Source organism: Diplotaxodon limnothrissa, linkage group LG1, assembly GCF_057381915.1.
Source record: "Diplotaxodon limnothrissa isolate DT_005_m linkage group LG1, D_limnothrissa_male_GT1.1, whole genome shotgun sequence".
In the NCBI taxonomy this organism is placed as follows: domain Eukaryota; kingdom Metazoa; phylum Chordata; class Actinopteri; order Cichliformes; family Cichlidae; genus Diplotaxodon; species Diplotaxodon limnothrissa.
The window spans coordinates 21786955-21805015 of record NC_140596.1 but is presented as its reverse complement, the minus strand read 5'-3'; the positions used below and the strand labels follow the sequence as shown (position 1 = coordinate 21805015).

The following is an 18061-nucleotide window of genomic DNA, read 5'->3' as shown; positions in this document are numbered from 1 at the left end:
TCATACAAGACGCCTGCACCGTGATACGAGCTTACAGCCAATCTGACAATCTTAATTCAAATCATGACATTCCCCCAAAAAGTAGAACGTTTTCATCTCGTTTTCATGTCAGAACAGCAGCCTGACCTTTACCATGTAAGAACTTCACCGAGTTTTAACAAATGCTAATCAGAGTCCTTCATTAACAGGTCTCTTATACCCCCCCCCCCCCCCTCCCCCATTAGCAATTTATGCATTTCACACTCAGATTCAAAAGAGTAATAGGGTTTCTCTTGTATTCTATTAATACATCTGTCTGGATTGAGCCATCTGAAAATGACATGATGGATTTGAAGATGGCAAAGTGGTCATGATGAGAAGAGAAATGGACATCCTGTAGCATTTAAAAAAGCTAGTAATCTCAGTTAGTAAAACTAGGGCTCATTTCCTGTTTTTCCCCCCATAATAGTCATTTTTAATCTTATAAACTGGAAGAAAATATCTGTCAATGAGTTTTATGCTTCAACCAGCTCTATACTTGTACGGCTACTGTGCAGTACTGTTAGGGTGTGTCCCACAGCCTAATACTACTACACAAAAAACATCATCAAATATTTACCTGCAGGGTTAAAAACCTTACTGCTGCTCACCGTCTCTTTTTTAAAAACTTGTGTTTTTTGTCATAATAAACAATAAAAATCAGAAGTAAATTCAAATATTTTTTACACCAAACTTTGAACTTTTTGTTTGGGAAGAAGCACATTAAGGTGTGCTTGTTTTAGAAGCTTTGACAGATACCAAAAAGCTTTCACTGGCACTTCTTGCCTCTCCTTGCCCTGCCATTACAAAACATTACTAAGTAATGCCCCCTGGAGTGATTTGGTCTGTAGTTTGTTGAAATTATGGTCCATTAAGTAACAGTCCATAATACATTACCTCCATGTGACAGCAGTACATGCCCAAAATGTGGACAAGGAGTTCTGATCTGAGAAAATGTGCTTATAGCTTAGTTAGTTTTATCCTGTTTTTTGTGTTTTGTTTGATTGTTAGTTCTTTTGTTTATTGTGTTTGGGCCACACACAGAAATCTTAATAATTTTTACAATAATAATTGTAAAAAGTGAAATTTTGTTGAACTTTTGCGCTCAAGCGAAGCAGCTATTCAGATTCTTTGCATTTCGCTAACACATGTAACATTAATGTTACAGACTTATTTTAATGCTTCAACAGCGTATACAGCTACAACAGTGTATGGGTATATCCATAAACAGTAGTAAAGATGTGACGTCACCCTTTTGTTTGCGAGCAGATGCATGTTTTGCCACGAGGCAAAGCCGGCAACTGTTTGAAGCCCCAGGCTAGTGGGGGCCCCCGAGGGCTAGCAACCTTTCAACTACGGCAGTGTCAAAGTTTAGTAAAGCGACGGTAGGAGAGCTTTGACTTCCCTTAGGAAAAAAAATATGGCCATTTGTAGGGTTTTATTTGTTATGTTATAGGACTATTGTTGTTGACAGAATATTTGAAGTATAATGATGCTGAATGCTGAAGGGGGCTGTGAATTTTTGCCTGGGGCCCCAACAGAGTCTAGAATCACCACTGTCTGTGAGGTCCCAGTTTGAAGCCTGCCAACTGACCATATTAAAATGTGCTAACATGCCGCTTTTGAAGTGAGAGAAAAAATTGCAAGCCAATAAACATTAACCTGCATAATTCTCCTTTATGACATCGCCTTTAAAATGACACAAAGTTAGCAAATTAAAATAATGTTATTTTAAGCATGGCCTGTAAGTAGTGGTCATGCTACACTGAAAAAATGGGAATTGGCAGGCTTTTGAATTTGCACAAATGAATTTAGTTAATGCTACACAAGCCTCTCATGTTTCTCTTATTTACATGATTAAATAAAGTACCATTTACTTGATTATAAACAATACTGAGACTACTCATTTTTCTTGCATTGATTTAAAATGACTAAATTAGAATACTAAAACCATTGTAATCATGTTTGACCACAACCGGAAATGATGCAATATATTCAAAGACAACAACTAAATGTGATTGGATAATAAGACCTACCTTATCCAATAAGACAACAACATAATTTAAGGAGAGCGCAATTGACCGCCAGATTCTGGAAGACTGTTCAGCCACATGCAACCTTTGGCACTGAGTCAGGCATAGTGAGAAGGTAAGTAATTTAAATACATTTGTTTTAGTTGGGTACGTTTTCACAGAATTGTTGTAGTGCATGCTATATGAAACGTAATCTGTAATGCATCTACATGTTGTTTTTACAGTGCTAGCTAAAGTTGGTATTAGCTTTGTGGCTAAAGCTGAAAAATATTAACAAATTGCACATAGTCGGGAGAAAGCAGCTGTTGTCGGTCAGATATGGAATTTATGCATGTGACAGAGAGCACTGACGTTTTTGATGGCTTAGCAAGTTAAAACGTCACTGAGAGAGCAATAGTGTTTGTGTTACTCGTGCTAGCTATGGCTACATTGGCTAATTAGTCTGGCTGTAACCGTCAGAGTTTCAGAAGCTGGGAGGGCCACAGTGCCATACCTTAATTATTGCTGATGACATGCACTCAAGTTATAATAAGGATCCTGCCACCTTAGACGTGGGTTTAAGAACCTGTGCCCATAAATGCCAAATCATTTTTCCATTTAGTCATTGTTTTAGGTGAAGTGTCACTTACTTGACTATTCTATTGGTCACGGCCAAATAATACAGCAGATATCTACAAGGAGATAAGTTTGTTCAACAGACTATGTCTTATTAAGTGATGTATTGTGAATTTTCCAACATCGGCCCAAAACAAATTAGGACCCTTTCCCCCCCCCCTCTTTTTTTCTAGTTTGTGTAGAACATATGTGAGCTGCTTCTCAAAACATTATGTATAAATGAGGGAAAGATTGGTACTTTAAAGAAACCATTGATGCTCTTCTGGACTGGAATACCTTTTTTCAATTAAAATTAATGTTTTTTGTGATGGTGGAATTTTTACCTTTATGATTACAGAAGTCAAAACATCAGATGATGATAGCTTACCATCTAAACTCCCCATCTCTTGGCAAGTCTGAATTAGAGAGCTCAGCTGTATCGGCCTTTCTAGTGGATTTGCTTAAAGAGGAGATAGCTTAAGTCATTAGGTACATATTCCCTGACATTCTAGAGGTCAACCTTGCACAGTGTGTGACATAAAGAGTATAACTTATAGAAATGGAATGGTACTGGCCCAAAGGGCAGCAGGTGGATTGCCAGAATACTGAAAAACCATATCTGCATTGTACCACAGCATATTCTACATTGTCAGAGAGCTTGGTGGCTGGTACAGAGAGCACGACAGAGCTTTTGAGCTCCGCCCAGTATCCACAAGAATATTCACTCTCGCTTCACTCTGTGAACTCCTTGATACTTATCCATTGGTTGACTATGAGATTGGATCAGTCCACATTGTGACTTTAAAAAGGCATATAGAAATAAAAGGTGTTCATATAAGTGTAATAGGTTCAGTCGCATGTATTTCATTAGATAAATTCTTCTTTTTTATGTCTGATCTTTATAACTTTGAGTATTGGGTATGGATAGCTTTATGAAAACTAAACTGAAATGATTCTTTCTGAATGTCTGAATGCCTACAGAGTCCTATGGGGAGTCCTATGGTCCTAAAGACTGTTTTGGCTGACGGAACCTGTCGAAGGCTCACTCTCTAATGGAGCGCCTGAATCAACTGAGGATCTCATCGTTGAAGTCAAGAGACAGTGTTGTCTTCAGGGCAGTTTCAGACTTCAGTTTATGGATTCCTTGTTTGGGAATGAGTTTCTTAACCTTACCTCAGTTTCAGAAGTAGCAGACAAGGGGACTCTTAAAGCTATTGACATGTCAAAGCCCACAACATGGACATAAAAAAGAGTAACAGAGTTGGTGAAACTCAAGATGGAAAAGACTTTTTCATACAGAAGACATGAAGTTGTTCGTGATGCACCAATGGTGGAGGCTTTCATGGCAAGATGGCCTGCTCTATTTGATTTCCATGAGGTAAGGTTTGCCTCATACACGGTGTTCTTGTGGTATTAGCCTAAAATGGTTAAGGCACAGTTGTTATTTGACAGCCCATTTCTTCAGCATGAGTGATTGCGGCCTTCTTCCAGGTATTAAACCTTTGAAGCTCATTTCTCTGTGCTCATGTTTTCAGATCAACGCTGAGTTTAAGAGAATTGCCACTATCCCCCCTCAAACAAAGTTCCTGGCTCAGCTGGATCTCCACTTGGACAACCTGGTGAAGTTGGTCAACAGAAGAGGAGAGCTTGGAATAATACTGAAAAGAATTGTGGCATAAATGGATAATGTAAGTGATAAAGCCTCAACATTCACTTAACACGATCCTCTTTGGATGAAATTTTATAATTGTGGAAGATTTCAAATGTTTCCCATGATAAATTCTCTCATTTTGTATTTTTACATCTGCTTGTTTTTTTTAACCTTCACTTTGTCAACTTATTATTAATTGCCAGTAAACCTATTATTAATTTGTGTGCCTTTACTTTAAAAACATTCATGTAAAGTACACTATTAAAACTTAAATGAAGGACAAGAGCTGAATGAAGATGCTAATTACATACATTTCATTTCAGTGTGAAGATGTTGATGCTGAGTGTGTTAAGGGAGTGTGTATCTACATGGGTGAAGACCCTGGCATGCTTATCCAGGAGTATGTGGTATGTACTTGTGGGTTTTTTTTTCTTTTTGGACTTTCCACAGTGTGTCATATTATTTACTTGGAAATGACTAACATGGCTTCTTTTTTACAGGGCATGGAAGAACGTGCCATCAGTGAGACTGTTGAAGACACCACTGTTTGAATTTATCTTCTTAAAGAGCAAGCTTCAGCAGATGAAGAAGAGTTGTCCTTGCAGGCATCAGGGTGGCGAAGACTTTGGATAATGTAGCATTTGCTGTGATAATGCTATTTGGACTCATGTATGCATTAAACCTTGCCTACCCTGCTGACCTTCGCTACAACTTTGACGTTTTCCAGAAGGTTTTCATGGAACTGGATGGAGCTAAACTCTCTAAAGTTCTTGCTTTCAAAAACCATCTGTTTCATTGAGAAGTCAAAGACTGCACTTCTGCAATTCTTTGCAGTTTTTCATTTTGTGTTCAGTAACGTTATACTGCTTATGTTTTTATTGCTTTCCCCTCGTGTGACTGCAATGCAGGATAATTTTTCCTTTTGGTATCATGTTGTAAGAAATTTTTACTGACGATTTTTAGCAATATGTTCTAAGTCAACCTTAATGTCCTGCTTACATGTTTAAAATGAAGATTAAAATTCATGTAGGTGTTTGGTATTAGTTATGTAACAATGTCATTTAAGGCTCAACTTAGTTGAAATCTTATACAGGTAAATACATGTACAGAAGCTGAAACTGTTGTCAAATAACACACAAGTTATATTTGGGTAAATCTGTTTATTCATAAAAGCGTGTTGCTTTTTTTTTCAGGTAGTCTTAATTTAGTTTACATTTTCAATTGTGTAATTAATACAAATGTTATATGTAAGAGATGACAGGATCATCTATAAGCACTTTCTTTTATTTGCTGCTGAGGTCAGTTTTTTGTGAAATATTTGCAAATATATTCTCAAACTAACTTTTTCTTTTAGTTATTTCTGCAGGCTATCTTTAAAAATGTGTTAACAAGTTTATATGGATGCGATTTTGGACTTGTTCATGGCAGAATTGCTGCTTTCACTGCTGTTACAGTTTAATAAAGGTGAATTGTTCAGTAGCACTCAGTCTTTGCCTTTTTTGTCAATAATAATCAGTTAATATTTCAATTGAAAAAATTAAGTAGGATTTAAAGCCATAATTTGTGTTGCAGGAACATAATTGCAATGTGTTTACATTACATAATATCATTGCGTAACACTGGCAAATAAAAATAAGTTGGTGTTAAACATTAAAATATATTGACATTATGCAATACATTGATATTATGATAATAGATTAATATTAGTACATCAAACATGATTTTTTAAAGTAATCTGATGTAAATAAAATACTTTGATCTGACAAGCATTAATTACTTGAGGGAAAGTGGAAAATTAAGTCAGTCATACTTATTCATATTATGTGGGACCGATGTACACAGTAAAATCAAGTAAATTGAAAGAACTTTTTTTTTTCAGTGTAGTAGTAGGAAATTGTTTGCAGAGGTAGGGCAGAGGGCAGTCTATAGAAGTGGTCAACAAACCTTTTTGGGGAAAAACCCCCCAAAAAACAAACCTTTTTTCAGTTTATGCCCGACAATATTTTCACGGACTGGCCTTTAAGGTGCCACGGATAAATACAACAAAATAAAACCAGTACCAGTACCCAGAAAAAGATAATTTATTCATAACACACGGGAAAAGACCCAGGGAAACAGAGTTAACAATGAAAACGTTAAAAAATAATGATAAAAACCCTGAAAACCATAAATTTCACACCCGAGCCTCAACTCTCACGCCCTGGTACCAAGCGACTCGGTCCGTGGCCCGGGTGTTGGGGACCGCTGGCCTATAGAACTACAAGTTATTTTGCAACCACAAGTGTCGCCCTCTAATTGTCATTAAAAAGAATGCAGGGTTAAGGCACTTTAAGCTACAGCTATCTTTTACATTACAGTAAATGTCAGTCTTATACAATCCAATGCAACAGCCCTGCCACCAAGTGTTTTAATTCCCAAGGAGAACAAATGTGTACACCTAATTACGTTTATTGCTGAGACGAACAATCACACAGTGTAGTTCAATTTCAGTTAACTAAAGTAAAAGAAATTAAAGATCTTGAAGTTGAAGATCTAAAATCTTGACGAGTTGCTGTCTAGGGAGATTTTCACGCAATATATTCACCAGTGTGCTCTGATTTTTGTTGCACTGAAACAATCCTGAGCTCTTGATGAAATCTAAACATGGGCAGCAATACCAACAGGCTACTGTGTGGACCAGAGGAGATAGGGCAGCAAAGCCCCGCTCACAGCTGGGTGCCCAGATTAATAGGCAAGATAGACGTAGTGTATGTGTTTACTCATCACTCTGATTGCGTCTGTCAGGGACAAAGGCTTTGTTTAAACAGGTTAGGACTGTACAAGACTGAATGCAAAGCTTTATAAATGAAGATATGCTGAGAAGCCCTGGTAGCGGTATAATGACTTCCATCATAAGACACACAGCGAGCTCATCCCTCACATCAGCGCAGCTTGAGCCACCTTTGCATTTGCATATTTAAATCTACTTACAGTATCATACACAATTCCCCATCCTGCTCACAAAAACTATCCAACCACTTCAGAGGAAGAAGGTCTTTTAATATATGAAATGCCGATGGTGCTGTGTCAGTTGGTTAGAGTTCAGGCTTTACAAGGAGCAGCACTTCAGCATGTGACCCGGTGCCGCGCGTATTGTCTGTTTCATTGTAACATTTCTTTTACCGAGGTTAATGAGCTTGACACCGGGTGCCCTCAGCCTGCTCAACAGAGTTACCTTGCACCCCGCCCTCTTTTCTCTCTGCATGCCATCAACCCGCAGCCTAACATCTCCACAGCTGAAAACAGCAATTTCACTTAGCACATGCAGCCAAGGGAAAGTTATCAAGCAGCAGAGTGCTCACCTGTGCTTTTCAAGGCTGTTCTGCAAGGTCATGCAGCCGGGAACGAGCTTGGTCTGTCAGTAGGAGCCTCTGAGGGATTAATCGTCCCTGCACTGTCTTATTCATGCTCTCTGACAAACTGATCCATGACTTTTCCTGCTTGCTAATCATCAGAAACAATTTTAACACCGTGCTGTGCTTTTCTTTTCTTTTCCGATCTAATTATATAATAACAACCAAACGCGAGCCAATTTAAAGGACCTATCTTCAAATGTGTGGCCTCATGCATATTTAATTGAACATGATTGTAGCATTAACAGCTGAATATGCAGCCGGCCTTTTCTCACATTTGTTCCAGCCTTAAGTGAAAGTGCCCTTAAATTAAAAGGCTATAGAAATCAATACAAGTGGCATCCATGGGAGAGCGCACGGCTTTGACAGTCTGTCTCCTAATGCATCTCTCACCACATATTCTGCTCGTGTTTCTAAAAGCACTTAATGTGCAATAAGCAGCTGCCCACCTCAGAGCCTGCCAAATGCTGGAGATGACTTGTCTGAAGAAGCTTAAAAGTTTGGGCTAATGCTATGTTAATGGATTATCTAGCCCTGCCTCTTTGTGAAACCGAAACTCGCTGTGTGGAGAAGCGCTGTCAAAACGATTCTTGACGTAAACTGGCGTGCAAAAAAAAACATCTTACAATCAGGCAAAGTGCTTTTCGAATTCAGTGAATCTGCTTCACATTAATTCATTATAGAGCACATCATGGACCTTATGTTACCTGGCTGATTGCTCGTGTATTTAAGCAGTTGTATTAATATATTTAAAACCACATCAAATAAAATTCACTTCAGAGAGAGCAGAAGGCGCGATGGGGACAATCTAAGCTTCCTGACACACTGAGATGGAGGTCTGAGCTGTCCACTCTGGGTCATTTCCACAAAACAATTTGATACAGATTTCTTACTGGTGGGAGATTGCCTGTTTTCTTCCTCTTAAAGGTATACTTCCTTTCTCGTTACATATCCCTCATCTTGCTTCGGTTGGAGGCTTTATCCCTGCACATACACTCGAACGCGGTGATTTGTAAGAGCAGAAGAGTGAATCTGCAGCGCCAGCGAGTGAAGCTGCGAAGGACTGCATGAAAAGAACTCATTAAAAACTGTGACTCATACACACGCAGACGCTCACAGCTTGCTCCCGAGTTTAGATAATTTGCGAGTAAATCCAAGGCTGTTGTCCAACAACATATTTCTAATTGTTCCTGCACTCACGCATGCTCGTTTACACGTGCGCGCGCACAAGCGCGTACTGTATGGCACATAAGATCTTCCCTCACGCAGTTAGAGTCAAAAATGAAAAATAGATGAGATCTTTGTCACTCAAATGGCTGTGGGCTTCTTAAGTGCTGTCAGAGTACGGATGAGGCCAACATGCATTATGGAAGACAGTGCCTGGCTAAGCACCTCGACTCTCCGCCTGGTCCGCGGCGCAAAACTGTCTAATGGAGTTGAAGACATGGTTGTGTAGCAACCTTAGATTCTATAATAATATCTAAAGTTAGAAGTTAATTAATCTCAGAGGTATATCGTGGGCTTAAAGGCCTCTCCGCACTGTCTGGTGCTGCTAATTCCCTCCATCTGGGGTGCTGAGGAGCATTTATGGGAGTTTACCAGATTAGTCCCAGAAACAGGATCTTTAAAGGGAACTGCTTGTTCTCTTCAGATTGGAGATCTGTCTTCCTTGCAGGGCAGTGTGGGGGATAGGCTAGTAAAGCTCTATTCTATGCTTATGTGACTTGTTTGACTAGAGGCCTAAAAATGGAATGTGCTAAACGGGGAAAGCCTTTTGTTACTGATGTGTAAAGCAGGACATGTATGGAATTCATTTGAATTTGTGCAGAGTGCATGCCTTTCCAATTACACTTGTAGTGGATTTTCTTCCAGATCGTGCACATCCAGAAGAGGCTTAGGTCAGTTTTAGATACACATCTATGTAGATTAACCAAATACTGTGGTATCAAACATTTTGGAATTAGGACTTATCTAAAAGTTGTTCGAGCTGATTAGGTGGCAGAGATCAGTGGCCTGTGGCTCACAGCCACAACTCAGTGTGGCTCACTGGAGCTAAAGTTGCACGCAATAATAGATGAACAATGATATTTGTTTCTTTTGGTTCAATAATATCGTGTCCTCCAACTTTTGGCAAGATCTAGACCTGTCCTGATAAGACCAAGGTCATCTGTTAGGAGTGTCTGCATAGGAAATGAGTGCAAGCTCCCAGCAGACTCAGCAGGGAGGCTGGAGAGTTAATAGTCGCTGCTCTGGTTTTAAAATCTGTCTGCAGTCCTTGCCGAGTTCCCTATTCTCTGACCACGGCTGGCACACAGAGCGGAGACCGTTTGAAAAAGACACACGTGAAGCAGGGGGGCTGGAAGTAAGAGACAAAAGTGATAGTCAAAGTGAGATTTAACAACACAGAATAGGGGAAGGTTCATGTGGCACCGTCTTCCAGCCCTTTCCCCCTAATCATTTTCAAATGTTCCCTTCCGAAAAGCGCAACTTTCTCTCTTTATTCACATACCAGAAATTCAAATTACATACAGTGCTGCAGACTGGATCCAGAGTCGACTGCGTTAGTTAAGTGAATTTCCCCATGTGCCATTTTGGGTGTGCGCGAGAAGCCGTCTTACCTACAGTTTGTGTCAGTCACAGCTGGCAATGACGAATTATTAAGGTGGATTTGACACAGCTGGCAATGACGAATTATTAAGGTGGATTTGACATAAAATGTTGGACGTAGTCCCCCTCTACCTTTTCTCCACCTATTAGTCTCTGAGAGCCTTACTTGACAGGGAGTGCCATCAGCTAGCATCAGCTCAGGCAGCAGAGCTTTCTCTCCTCCCCCGCAGATGCACCTTAGGCCTGCAGTGGTCTCCTCCTCTTCTTTGTTCCGCGCATCTGTTCAGCATCAGATGACAGCACTGATTAGCCTCACTCAGGGTCTTAATAAGACAACTGGAGTACAGAAAGCCGGCACAAGGTGAACACAGACACACAAACACACAGGATGTACAGCTGTAATCACTACATGCTCTTTCTACACTTTACCTACTCCCATACCTTTAACCTAACTATGACTCTGTCCTTAACCCTAATGAGGTCTGGAATACGTCCCTCAGTACTGGTGATCTGTCTATTTTTCCTAATCTCAGCATCTCGGTTGGTAAAGTCCACCCTGCTCGGACAGAGAACTACTTATTATAATTTTCTCATAATGTCGACCTCTGGACTGTATCCAACAGCGCTTCGGGGAGAAATCAGGCTTTTTTTTATTCATAGCGCTCTGAATTTTTATTTGATTTGTTCTCCTGAAATGCAGACTATTTGAAAATATCATTAATCTTCTAAAAAGTTAATCAGGTCACTCTGCTGTGATTTCTTTGAAACTAAAGTGATGCTTTCTGTAAATAACAAAAACTGGAACAGTAGTGTGTTCCTGTCAAATGAAAGAGTAAGAAGCCAAGTGTGACTGTTCCAGGTATTCATACACTGCTGCTGGCCTGCAAATTACACCTCTCACTGTGTCATCATTTCCTTTTTATTCGCAGTTTTCCTGCAGTTATTTGTATGTTTGCTAACACGACAAAAGGGGGCACGAAAATAAGCAACGTCTACACCAATTGACCAGCCTAGCTTGTTTCTTCAACCTTAAACCAATGGCGGTTTATTAAATTCAAACATAATACACAGTCTTCCACAAGTGTAACATGCACAGTGTTGAAGAAAAACAATCATTTAGCTGTTGTTTTTGCTTGCTATTTTTTTTTTTTAGTCAGATGTGTATGTACTGCTGGTACGAGTGGGTGTGCAACCCTAGCTCTCGATAGTGCTGTGTTTCTGCAGGGTGAACTTCTCCCACTCGTCTTCACCATCTCCCCCTCTGCCTCCTGGCGGATGCTCCTCACTCTGATATGTGTGTCCCAGCCCACCTGTTCAGGCCTCATTACTGTCAGGCCTGTGTTAATAAATATCCAGGTGTAGAGCGCTTCTCGGTGCCTGTACTTCATCACCAAGGAGCTCAGTCTGCTGGTCGCCCCCTCCTCTCCTGCAGCAGGGCTGACAGGAACCATGATTACACTGTAAGCACTGTAGTTATTCACCTTCTGCCCAAACTCCGACACTGCACTCCATCTTACACAGGGACACGCACACATACAGCGCTCATGTGCACGTACACACCTTCTTACAGGAACACACACACACACTGACAAACAAACACTCGCAGATATTTGCTCTTTCATTCCCATTAGTTTTTTCCCCTCCAGTGCAACGGGGTGTGCAGGCAACATGGACGACATGTTGCCATTTGCACTGTACGAATATCCCTACAGCAATGTTTGGTGACGGCACCCTCACGAAATCATTATTGTAGTGTAGGTCCACCGTGCTGAGCACTTAATCATGCATAACATGAAAAACATGTTGTTTTGAAATACAGTCCAACACCTTCCTGTAACTCTGTAAAAAAAAAAAAAAAAATAGGCTGTGTATTTTATAATCAGATTTTTGCTGTTTAAAAAATGTCATTCTGAGCAAGTAATTGTTATGTCAAGAAGAATGAAATCTCTTGAATGTTGCATGAATCAGTTTTTAAATGTGTGATGTTTGTTCTCTGTTAACAGTCTATCTGACATTTTAGTTTTATGTTAGCATGCATTTCACCAAGATTCCCATTGTGTGCCATTTACAGTGCATGTTACTGTGCAATTTCTGTCTATGATTGACTGCTAAAAGTCTTCAGGTGAATTCAAAGATTTCTTTTTCCCGGTGCACTCAGACAGCATGTTTCAAACACAAATCTGCTTAATTCAAGTATTTTATGGAAGTATATGTCAACAATCACTGTGCAACAATGTGGAACAAGAAGGGACACTGATACTGTAACCAGAACCAGGAAAAAGTAGCCTTTTAAATGATTTTAACCTTAGGTGAAGTTCACATAGACTATATGGAAAACCAAATCGGGCTTCTCCAAGTGAAAAAGAATCACGCACCCAGCCATGCAGTCTGCCTTTACAAACATTTGTGGGGGGAAATGGGTCGTTCTAAAAAGCTCACTGAATTTGAGCACGGTGTTATAGCAGGATGGCACTGTCTGTGAAATTTCTTCCCTTCTAGAAATTCCGCCATTCACTGTAAGTTCTATTCCTGCAAAGTGGAAGCATTTAGAAACCACAGTGGCAGATCACAAAATGTTACAGAGCAGGGTCACAGAGTGTTGCGGCACATTGTGCTTAAAAATCACCGAGTCTGCTGATTCAATAACAACAGAGCTCCAAACCTCCTCTAGCGTTAACATCAGCTTGAAAACTGTGTGCTGGGAGCTTCATGGCATGGGTTTCTATGGCTGAGCAACTCCCATAAGTATAATGTTTAGGTGTTTGAGGGACAGTGAGAAAGGGCACTTAAAAAGAGAAAGAGAAAAAAAATCTTCTGGATCACCTGTTGAGAGAAAAAGAAGAGAAAACAAGCAAAGAAAACAGAGCAACATACTAAACACAACACCATCACATTAATCTAGCTAAGTGTAAACAGCAGTGAATACTAAATATCGAATGTTGTTGTGTAGCAAGCAGGACCGACAGTGCACAATGTGCTTGGAAATAGCAGCCAATAAAGGTGTAGTTTATGTCTATGAACGGTGAACACCCGTGTCACACCTGTGTGGATCAGCGCGCTTGTATTCAAAAGGTTTCCCCATGTAATGGTCTGCTAGAGGTTGTAGAGAGACATAGCCCTGTCCCCCAGGGCATGAAGCAGGCATGGAGGAGATCCAGCCTCCAGACATCCAGAGGCCCCAGAGTGCGAGAGCCCAAGGAGGACCACCGGAGGGGCATCCGTGACTTTTGTTCATAATGCTCATCAAGTCTATTATAGATAATAATAGTCATTGAAGTTGTATACATGCTATTTGTGAAGCACAATAACTTTTTTGCATTGACTTTTTGTGATGTGGTGATGTTTGTATTTTAGTGTAGTCAATTATCAGAACTAATACATCATCATCATAATATTGTATTAATGAATTAGCCATTTCACTCTCAAAATGTAAACTTTAAACTAAAAGTTTGTAAGATAGTTAAATGCTCTCCTCAAAAGGCGGCTTCGAATTACAGAGCATAACTGTTGAATATAAAAATACGAGTGGGTAATTCTTTTCAGCATAAAAAGCATATGTTTACTGTTAGGAGTACTTTTATTTAAATGACAGAACAGAACACTTACTTATAACTTTATTATACGTAGTCTATAACTTTACTGTTAACTTTACTAAACCTTTAATGAGGACTCGCTTTTAAAGTACAATCAATACATTTTTAACTTTGCTTCCTTGCTCACACAGTTCACTGAATATTACAAAACATCCCAGCTCATTTCTCCAGAAGTAAGTATTAATCTTCAAAATAATCCTGGCAGCTTATTATGCAATCACAACTCCTCTGTGTGTTTTTGTGCAGGCCCTTGTCTCGTTGCATTTATGAGGTCAGTGTGTCTGAGTAAGTGGGTCAGCCAGGCCTGTGTGAGGGCTCTAGTCTCAGCAGCTCTAAGCAGCCGGCGCAGTGATGGCGGTGGCCTAGGAAATGACAGGGAGGACGCAACCACTTGACTCTGGAGAAGCAATCAGACTCTAAGGGGTTTAATGCACTGCCTTGGGTCTGAGCCACAGCAATTGGGTTTGATAGCTGTGTCATTATGTGAGGAGGACGTCTGGAGGTCTTCAACGGCCGGGGATTAGAGGGCGGACACAGAGACGGAAAAAAGAGAAGAGGAGGAGAGCGGGCGGTGGGAATCCCTGTGTCTGCTACTTTGGACGTAGGCCCCCTCTCACCTCCCTCATCTCCCTCTTCTCTCAGTGATTTCCTTCCACAAAAGTGACAAATAAAGCAGGCCTTAGGGACACAATACTCGAGGTCACTCCCACATTGTGTTTCTCTGCTTGTTATACACCAGACATTTTAATTTGGTGCCATGTGCACAATTGGAGTTTATTTTTCGCAGCAACAGCTAATTAAGAGAATATCAGTGACAGTGTCTAAAGCCTTTTCTCTCTTTGCTTATACGCACCTCTTCCTCCCCGTTACCTCTCAGCGCAGTCTTAGCGCAAATCTGAGAGATTCCGGGAGAAATGACAATTACTGAGTATTTGACACGTAAATCTGACACCTCACTATAATATCGCTAGGCAATTTTGACAGTCTCATTTAGTGCTTTAAACCCAATGATATAACTTTCTCAAGGAACGTGTTCACAAACAAGTTGCGACTGTCGAGTGAGAGCTCACAGAGCAGCCTGTGCTCATGAGTCTATGAGTGAGAGCGAGAGTGAAAGAAGTCAACCTGTGATGGATGCGATGGCAGATGCTAGGGTAAGAGTTGTCATCAGCGTTCCCAGCACCTTATGGAAGAGTGCCAGGTATGCGGCTTTGATTGGGCCTACTGTGGCTGTGCTGTTTGCCACAGCACCGCTTTGATTAGTGCCTCCATGAAAATGTATGCCCTATGCTCAAAGAAAACTGGGGGAGTAACTACCTGTCAGGAAATCCACAAACAAGGCTACTTAGAGCATGGGGAACTGTATATTTTAAAGTCTAATATTTCGTTTCGTTTCATTGTGGGGGGCTTGCCAAATCCCTGCTGATACCCCACCCAAGCAAAAGGTCCCCCGATAAAGAGGTGGTACCCGATAAGGAGGAGGTACACTGCTAGCCCCCAACCCGCTTGTGCGTGCACACACAGACACAGACACACACGCACACAAAGATGAGAAGGAGAAAGCACTCTCTCAACCACACAACAAAGGCTGTCTGCCAGATGCTGTGAATACCAAAAAACCCCTGCAACACAAAATATATAAATTAATCAGAGTGCAGGTAAATAAATAAATAATGTATATGAGGAGCTAATTAAATGTGTTTATTCCTGTTATCATATGCTGCCCTCATTTCCACCACTTGAAGTCATGAATCATTAAGTGGCTGCTAAATTGGTCTCTGGGGCTGTCCTAGTGGCAGGGGGCGGTCAGATCCTGTCTGGCAGAAGGCAGGTGTGCAGCGGACGGACGGATGGCCTGTGCTCCAGTAGTCCTCGGACAGTGGCGCCTGACAGAGGGGAAGCAGGCATCATGCTGGGAGGTGAGCGGCCAGAGGAGAGCCTGTAGCAGAGCGGCTGACAGGACCGCCCGTCACCACGCTGGCTCCGCTTTGATTAATGAGGGCATTTGAAAGACAATTAGTGGGAGCAGATTTGCCTTCAACTACCTTATCAATCAGAACTCTTTTAATTCAATGTGTAGCACCCTCTGCACCAAAATGAGTGTGTAAGCATTGTGCGTCAGGGCAGGAACAGCCTGCCAGTCAACAGGAGGTGGGAGAGGAGAGCCAGAAATACAAATGACAGTTCTCCCAGGACTTTAGAGACATACGAAATGGGGTGGGTTGTTCAGCTTGTAAATGTTCAAGTGAAGGCCAGATTTGTCCTGTACTCTGCTACTTATTTTACCATCACATCTGCAAGAAATCATCACTCATGATTCGACTTCCCTTCTAAAAACCAGTTGGTTATTATAGCTGGTTTTTACATGTAGTGGATTAAATGCTGCTATTTTGTAGGAAACCTGGCATTACAAAGAAATGTGGTATCCTTTTGTCTTTTATTAGCTCTGTTCATGTCACGTCTTTAAGCTAAGTTTTGAAGACCCAAGGTTAAAAATAGTAACAAAAATTAAAGGAACAGTTTAAAAACACATCAGATCTCAATAGGGGAAAAGGTCATGCTGGATTTCTATACTGATATCGACTGGGTAATGTGTTAAGAATGAAAGGATGCCACATCTTTTCATGGAAATTAGATTAATCATCCTACACAAGGCTAAATTCAAAGATGCCTGGAAAATCAAAGTGGGAAAAATGATGCAGCAGACAATTCCATTTTGACAAAATTTCACTGCAGCAACTAACAATGGTACTCAGTAGTTTGTATGGCCCCCACGTGCTTGTATGCATGCCTCATAGCATTGGGGCATATTCCTAATGAGACAACTGCTGTCCTGGTGGATGTCCTCCCGGGGCATTACTGAGCTCTTGAACAGTCTGAGGTGCAACCTGGTGCCTTAGGATGAACTGAAACACAAAGTCCCAGAGGTGCTCTGTTGGATCAAGGTCATACCTAATAGCAACCAGGGTGCCGCTGGCTAGCCTGTAGAGGTTTGTGCCTCCCTTCATGGATATGCCGCACCATTGATGACCCACCACCAAACCGGTCGTGCTAAACAATGTTACAGACAACATAATATTGTCCACAGCTTCTCCAGACCCTTTTCCGTCTATCACAGATGCTCAGGATGAACCTGCTGTTATCTGTGAAAGACACAAGGCAATAGTGGTGGACCTGAATATTCAGGTATTCTATGGCAAATGCCAACTGAGCTACATGGTGCCAGTCAGTGAGTACAAGGCCCACTGGGCCCTCAGGTCACCCTTGTGAAGTCTGTTTGATCAGAGACATTCATACCAGTGGCCTACTTTTAGGCCTTTTAGGCCTCTGGCGGTGCTCACCCTTGTCCTCCTGCTAATGGGTTAGGGTCCTGTTTAGGGTTAAGGGTTCTACGGTTCTGCTTAGCTCTCCTGTGCTTGGAGACACACAAACCTTCTGACACCTGGAGGTTTGTGTATTGCCCCATGCTGCCACAAGTGACAGTGACCCTAGCCAAATATAAAATTACTAAAAAAAAAAAAAAAGCAGTCAGAAAAGGGCTCCACCTCTAAAATAGTTCATGTTGATGGTTGTCTTATTGTTGCCCTTCTAGTGCACCAACAGCAACATATACTATACTCTGATTAAAAAGGTGTTCCTTTAAACGTTGCGCAGTGTATGTCAGCCAGCACAAATCCACCAACCCTCCAATTGCAGAACCCTCTAATGGTAGAATATGGTATATCATCTTTAGATGGAAGCTAGCAAGCTAACTTTTTTCTGTACTTTATTATAACAGCAGGTAGAACAGCCACACTGATCATTTTATTCAAATTTAAAGAATTTGGACTGTTTTTAACTCCAAGTGGAGCCTCGGTCTTCCTTTTTGGGAACTGAGGGAGTCTTTGGAAATGGCTAATAGCGTCAAACTGGTTTAATGTTTACAGTGTGGAGAATCAATATAAATGACTATTTAACAAAAAAGCATGATCATTACCTAAACCTAACCAAAGAGGTTTGGTCCCTTAAAATTAGAGAATGAAAAGAAAGCAAATAAAACTAGAAAGATTTGCATTTCCTGCGAAAATGCAGTGTGGATGCTTTAAAGCTGAAGCTGTATGCAAAAACTAGCTGAAAAAGCTGAAAAGTTGCAGAAATTGTAAAAACTTTGCAGAAGCAAAGGAACTTTGCTAA

At 40.9% G+C, this 18061-nt stretch overlaps 1 pseudogene; it reads left to right on the top strand.

Moving 5' to 3' along the window:
* The first annotated feature begins 3881 nt into the window (after positions 1-3881).
* Positions 3882-5095, top strand: LOC146639754 (uncharacterized; annotated as a pseudogene).
* The last annotated feature ends 12966 nt before the right edge of the window (positions 5096-18061 follow it).